Source organism: Oncorhynchus mykiss, chromosome 17 (genome assembly GCF_057628025.1).
Source record: "Oncorhynchus mykiss isolate SJ-2025 chromosome 17, ASM5762802v1, whole genome shotgun sequence".
Lineage (NCBI taxonomy): Eukaryota > Metazoa > Chordata > Actinopteri > Salmoniformes > Salmonidae > Oncorhynchus > Oncorhynchus mykiss.
In genome coordinates, this window is record NC_143038.1 from 49,733,625 (window position 1) to 49,740,689 (window position 7,065).

Consider the following 7,065-nt stretch of genomic DNA (forward strand, 5'->3'; position numbering starts at 1 on the left):
TGAGAATGGGGAAGGAGATGGGGGGAGAAGAAGGTGAGAACGGGGAAGGGGATGGGGGGGAGAAAGAGGTGAGAACGGGGAAAGAGAGGTGGGGGGGGAGAAAGAGGTAGATGGGGAAGGAGATGGGGGAGAAAGAGGTGAGAATGGGGAAAGGAGATGGGGGAGAAAAAGAATGAGAACGGGGAAAGAGAGATGGGGGGAGAAAGGGGTGGACAGGGGAAAGAGAGGTGGGGGGAGAAAGAGGGTGAGAATGGGGAGGAGGAATGGGGGAGAACTAGAGAGACAGAGAATGAGAGGTGGGGAAGAAAGAGGTGAGAACGGAGGAAAGAGAGATGGGGGGAGAAAATGAGGACGGGAAAGAGAGATGGGGGAGAAAGAGAGAGACAGAGAATGAGAGGTGGGGGAGAAAGAGGTGAGAATGGGGAAAGAGAGAGATGGGGGAGAAAGAGGTAGAACGGGGAAAGAGAGGTGGGGGAGAAAGAGGGTGAGAACGGGAGGACAATGGGGAAGAAAGAGGTGAGATCGGGGAAAGAGAGATGGGGGAGAAAGAGGGTGAGAGTGGGGAAGGAGATGGGGAGAAAGAAGTGAGATTGGGGAAAGAGAGATGGGGGGAGAAAGAGGTGAACGGGGAAAGAGAGATGGGGAGAAAGGAAGAGAGACAGAGACTGAGAGGTGGGGGGAGAAAGAGGTGAGAATGGGGTACAGGAATGGGGGAGAAAGAGGGTGGAGAACGGGGAAAGAAAGATGGGGGAGAAAGAGAGAGACAGAGAGAAGGAGAGGTGGGGGGAGAAAGAGGTGAGAATGAGGAAGAGGAATGGGGGAGAAAGAGGTAAGATAGAGGGAAGGAGATGGGGGAGAAAGAGGTGAGAACGGGGAGAAGGAGATGGGGGAGAAAGAGAGAGACAGAGAATGAGAGGTGGGGGGAGGAAAGAGGTAGAATGAGGAAAGAGAGATGGGGGAGAAAGAGGTGAGATCAGGGAAAGAGAGATGGGGGAGAAAGAGGTGAGAACGGGGAAAGAGGGATGGGGGAGAAAGAGGTAAACGGGAAAGAGGGATGGGGGGAGAAAGAGGTGAGATCGGGGAAGGGAATGGGGGAGAAAGAGCTGAGAGTGGGGAAAGAGAGATGGGGGAGAAAGGGGTGAGATTGGGGAAGGGGATGGGGCGAGAAAGAGGTCAAGCGGGAAGGAGGATGGGGAGAAAGAGAGAGACAGAGACTGAGAGGTGGGGGGAGAAAGAGGTGAGAATGGGGTAAGGAGATAGGGGGAGAAAGGAGTGAGAACGGGGAAAGAGAGATGGGGGAGAAAGAGAGAGACAGAGAAGGAGAGGTGGGGGGAGAAAGAGGTGAGAATGAGGAAAGAGAGATGGGGAAGAAAGAGGTGAGATCGGGGAAGGGAATGGGGGAGAAGGAGTGAGAACGGGGAAGGGAATGGGGGAGAAAGAGGTGAGAACGGGGAAAGAGAGATGGGGGAGTAAGAGAGAGATAGAGAATGAGAGGTGGGGGGGAGAAAGAGGTAGAACGAGGAAGAGAGATGGGGGAGAAGAGGTCAGAGAATGGGGAAAGAAAGATGGGTGAGAAAGAGGGTGAGAACGAGGAAAGAGAAATGGGGTGAGAAAGAGGTGAACGGAAAGAGAGATGGGGGAGAAAGAGGTAGAGATCGGGGAAGGAGATGGGGGAGAAAGAGGTGAGAACAGGGAAAGGCAGATGGGGAGAAAGAGGTGAGAACGGGAAAGAGAGATGGGGGAGAAAAGGAGTGAGAACGGGAAAAGAGAGATGGGGGAAGAAAGGAGTGAGAACGGGGAAAGAGAGATGGGGGAGAAAGAGAGAGACAGAGAGAATGAGAGGTGGGGGGAGAAGAAGGATGAATGAGGAAAGAGAGATGGGGGAGAAAGAGGTGAGATCAGGAAAAGAGGGATGGGGGAGAAAGGGGTGGAACGGGGAAGGAGGAATGGGGGAGAAAGGAGTGAGAACGGGGAAGGAGAATGGGGAAGAAGGGGTAGAGGTGAAGGGAGTGGGGGAGAAAGAGCTGAGAGTGGGGAAAGAGAGATGGGGGAGAAAGGGGTGAGATTGGGGAAAGAGAGATGGCGAAGAAAGAGGGTGGAGAACGGGGAAAGAGAGATGGGGAGAAAGAGAGACTGAGAGGTGGGGGAGAAAGAGGTGAGAATGGGGTAAGAGAGATGGGGGAGAAAGAGGTGAGAACGGGGAAGAGGAATGGGGGGAGAAGAAAAGGAACCAGAGAAGGAGAGGTGGGGGGGAGAAAGAGGTAGAATGAGGAAAGAGAGATGGGGAAGAAAGAGGGTGAGATCGGGGAAGGGAGTGGGGAGGAGAAAGGGGTGAACGAGAGATGGGGGAGAAAGAGGGTGAGAATGACGGGGAAGGGGATGGGGGAGTAAGAGAGAGATAGAGAATGAGAGGTGGGGGAGAAAGAGGGTGGACGGAGGAAAGAGAGATGGGGGAGAAAGAGGTCAGAATGGGGAAAGAAAGATGGGTGAGAAAGAGGTGAGAACGAGGAAAGAGAAATGGGGTGAGGAAAAGAGGTGAACGGGGAAAGAGAGATGGGGGAGAAAGAGGTGAGATCGGGAAGGGGATGGGGAGAAGAGGGTGAGAACAGGGAAAGGCAGATGGGGAGAAAGAGGTGGAACGAGGGAAGGGGATTGGGGGAGAAAGAGGTGAGAACAGAGGGAAGGAGATGGGGGAGAAAGAGGTGAGAACGGGGAAAGAGAGATGGGGAGTAAGAGAGAGATAGAGAATGAGAGGTGGGGGGAGAAAGGGGTGAGAACGAGGAAAGAGAGATGGGGAAGAAGGATAAGAATGGGGAAAGAAAGGATGGGATCTACAAGAGGGTGGACAAAGGAAAGAGAAATGGGGGAGAAAGAGGTGAGAACAGGGAAAGAGAGATGGGGGAGAAGAGGATGGTGGAAGGGAATGGGGGAGAAAGAGGTGAGATCGGGGAAAGAGAGATGGGGAGAAAGAGGTGAGAACGGGAAAGAGAGATGGGGGGAGAAAGAGGTGAGATCGGGGAAAGAGAGATGGGGGAGAAAGAGGTGAGATCGGGGAAAGAGAGATGGGGGAGAAAGAGAGAGACAGAGAATGAGAGGTGGGGGGAGAAAGAGGTGAGAACGGGGAAAGTGGGGAGGAGAAAGAGGTGGGAGTGGGGAAGGGGATGGGGGAGAAAGAGTTTGAGAACGAGGAAAGAGATGGGGGGAGAAGGGGTGAACGGGAGAGAGAAGAGAGATGGGGGAGAAAGAGGTGAGAACGAGGAAAGAGATGGGGAGGAAAAGAGGTGAGAATGGGGAAAGGAGATGGGGGAGAAAGAGGTGAGAACAGGGAAAGTGAGGTGGGGGAGAAAGGGGTGAACGGGGAAAGAGAGATGGGGGAGAAAGAGGTGGAGATCGGGGAAAGAGGAGAAAGGGGGAGAAAGAGGTGAGATCGAGGAAAGAGAGATGAGGGAGGAAAGAGAGAGACAGAGACTGAGAGGTGGGGGGAGAAAGGAGTGAGAATGAGGAAAGAGAGATGGGGGAAAAAGAGGTGAGATCGAGGGAAGGAGATGGGGGAGAAAGAGGGTGAACGGGGAAAGAGAGATGGGGGAGAAAGAGGTGAGATCGGGGAAGGGGATGGGGGAGAAAGAGGATAAAAGCGAAGCAAGGAGATGGGGGAGAAAGAGGTGAGATCGGGGAAAGAGAGATGGGGGAGAAAGAGGTGAGAGTGGGGAAAGGAGATGGGGGGAGAAAGAGGGTGGTTGGGGGAAAGAGGGATGGGGGAAGAGAGAGACAGAGAATCAGTGGTGGGGGGAGAAAGAGGTGAGAATGGGGAAAGAGAGGATGGGGGAGAAAGAGAGAGACAGAGAATGAGTGGTGGGGGGAGAAAGGAGTGAGAATGGGGAAAGAGAGATGGGGGAGAAAGAGAGAGACAGAGAATGAGAGGTGGCAGGAGAAAGAGTTGAGAATGGGGAAAGAGAGGTGGGGGAGAAAGAGGTGAGAACAAGGAAAGAGAGATTGGGGAGAAAGAGGTGGAGAACGGGGAAAGAGAGATGGGGAGGGAGGGGAGAAAGAGGTGAGAATGTGAAAAGAGAGATGGGGGAGAAGAGAGAGACAGAGAATGAGAGGTGGGGGGAGGAGAAAGAGGTGAGAATGGGGAAAGAGAGATGGGGGAGAAAAGAGGTGAGAATGGGGAAGGGAGTGGGGGGGAAAAGAGGTGAGAATGGGGAGAAAAAAGATGGGGGAGAAAGAGGTGAGAACGAGGGAAGGGAGTGGGGGGAGAAAGAGGTGAACGGGGAAAGAGAGGTGGGGGGGGGAGGAAAGAGGTAGAATGGGGAAAGAGAGATGGGGGAGAAAAGGAGTGAGAATGGGGAAGAGAGATGGGGGAGAAAGGGGCTCAAGCGGGAAGGGGGTGGGAGGGAGAAGGATGGAGAACGGGAAGGAGGGTGGGGGGAGAAAGAGGTGAGAATGAGGGAAGGAGATGGGGGAGAACTAGAGAGACAGAGAATGAGAGGTGGGGGAAGAAAGAGGTGAGAACGAGGAAAGAGGGATGGGGGGGAGAAAAATTGAGAGCGGGAAGGGAATGGGGGAGAAAGAGGTGAGATCGGGGAAAGGGAGTGGGGGAGAAAGGGGTGGAGAACGGGGAACGAGAGATGGGGGAGGAGGAAAGGAGTGAGATCGAGGGAAGAGGAATGGGGGAGAAAGAGGTGAGAGTGGGGAAAGAGAGATGGGGGAGAAAGAGGTAGAATGGGGGAAAAGGAGGTGGGGAAGAAGAGAGACAGAGAATGAGTGGTGGGGGGGAGAAAAGGAGTGAGAATGGGGAAAGGAGGTGGGCAAGAGAGAGACAGAGAATGAGTGGTGGGGGGGAGAAAGAGGTAGATGGGAGGGGATGGGGGGAGAAGAGAGAGACAGAGAGAATGAGAGGTGGCAGGAGAAAGAGGTGAGAATGGGGAAGGGAGTGGGGGGGAGAAAAGAGGTAGAACAAGGAAAGAGAGATTGGGGGAGAAAGAGGTGAACGGGGAAGGGGATGGGGGAGAAAGAGGTGAGAATGTGAAAAGAGAGATGGGGGAGAAAGAGAGAGACAGAGAATGAGAGGTGGGGGGAGAAAGAGGTAGATAGGGGAAGGAGGGATGGGGGAGAAAGAGGTGAGAATGGGGAAAGAGAGATGGGGGAGAAAGAGGTGAGAATGGGGAAGGAGGAATGGGGGAGAAAGAGGTAGAGAGAAGGAGGTGGGAGGAGGGAGGAAAGGAGTGAGAACGGGGAAAGAGGGGTGGGGAGAAAGAGGTGAGAATGGGGAAAGGAGATGGGGGAGAAAGAGGTAGAATGAGAAGGAATGGGGGAGAAAGAGGTGAGAACGGGAAGGGGGATGGGGGGAGAAAGAGGTGAGAACGGGGAAAGAGAGGTGGGGGGAGAAAAGAGGTGAGAATGAGGGAAGGGAATGGGGGAGAACTAGAGAGACAGAAGAGAATGAGAGGTGGGGGAAGAAAGGGGTGAACGGAGGAAAGAGGAATGAGGGGGAGAAAGAGGGTGGAGAACGAAATAAGTGAGGTGGGGGAGAAAGAGGTGAGAACAGGGAAAGTGAGGTGGGGGAGAAAGAGGTGAGAACGGGGAAAGAGAGATGGGGGGAGAAAGAGGTGAGATCGGGGAAAGAGAGATGGGGGAGAAAGAGGTGAGATCGGGGAAAGAGAGATGGGGAGAAAGAGAGAGACAGAGACTGAGAGGTGGGGGGAGAAAGAGGTGAGAATGAGGAAAGAGAGATGGGGGAAAAAGAGGTGAGATCGGGGAAAGAGAGATGGGGGAGAAGAAGGGGTAGAACGGGGAAAGAGAGATGGGGGAGAAAGATGTGAGGTGGAAGGAGATGGGGGAGAAAGAGGTAGAACGGGGAACGAGAGATGGGGGAGAAAGAGGTGAGATCGGGGAAAGAGAGATGGGGGAGAAAGAGGTGGAGGGTGGGAAGAGAGATGGGGGAGAAGAGGTAGTTGGGGAAAGGGAGTGGGGGAGAAAGAGAGAGACAGAGAATGAGTGGTGGGGGGAGAAAGAGGTGAGAATGAGGAAAGAGGGATGGGGGAGAAAAGAGAGAGACAGAGAATGAGTGGTGGGGGGAGAAAGAGGTGAGAATGGGGAAGAGAGATGGGGGAGAAAGAGAGAGACAGAGAATGAGAGGTGGCAGGAGAAAGAGGTGAGAATGGGGAAAGGAGGGTGGGAGGGAAAAGAGGTGAGAACAAGGAAAGAGAGATTGGGGGAGAAAGAGGTGAACGGGGAAAGGAGATGGGGGAGAAGGAGGTGAGAATGTGAAGGAGGGATGGGGGAGGAAGGAAGACAGAGAATGAGAGGTGGGGGAGAGAACGAGGTAAATGGGGAAGGGGATGGGGAGAAAGAGGTGAGAATGGGGAAAGAGAGATGGGGGAGAAAGAGGGTGGATGGGGAAGAGAGATGGGGGAGAAAGAGGTGAACGGGGAAAAGGAGGTGGGGGGCAGAAAGAGGTGAACGGGAAGGGGATAAGAGGGTGGATGGGGAAAGAGAGATGGGGGAGGAGGGGTGAATGAGGGAAGGGGATGGGGGAGAAAGAGGGTGAGAACGGGGAAGGAGATAGGGGAAGAAGGGGTGAACGAGGGAAGGGAGTCAGCGGGGTGAGAATGGGGAAAGGGAGTGGGGAGAACTGAGAGAGACAGAGAATGAGAGGTGGGGGAAGAAAGAGGTGAACGAGGGAAAGAGAGATGGGGGGAGAAAGATGTGAGAACGGGGAAAGAGGGATGGGGGAAAAGAGGTGAGATCGGGGAAAGAGAGATGGGGGAGAAAGAGGTGAACGGGGAGCGGGAATGGGGAGGAAGGATGATCGGGGAAGGGGATGGGGGAGAAAGAGGTGAGAGTGGGGAAGAGAAGTGGGGGAGAAAGAGGTGAGATTGGGGAAAGAGAGATGGGGGAGAAAGAGAGAGACAGAGAATGAGTGGTGGCAAGGGGTAAAATGGGGAAAGGAGATGGGGGAGAAAAGAGAGAGACAGAGAATGAGTGGTGGGGGGAGAAAGAGGTGAGAATGGGGAAAGAGAAATGGGGAAGAGAGAGACAGAGAGAATGAGAGGTGGCAGGAAG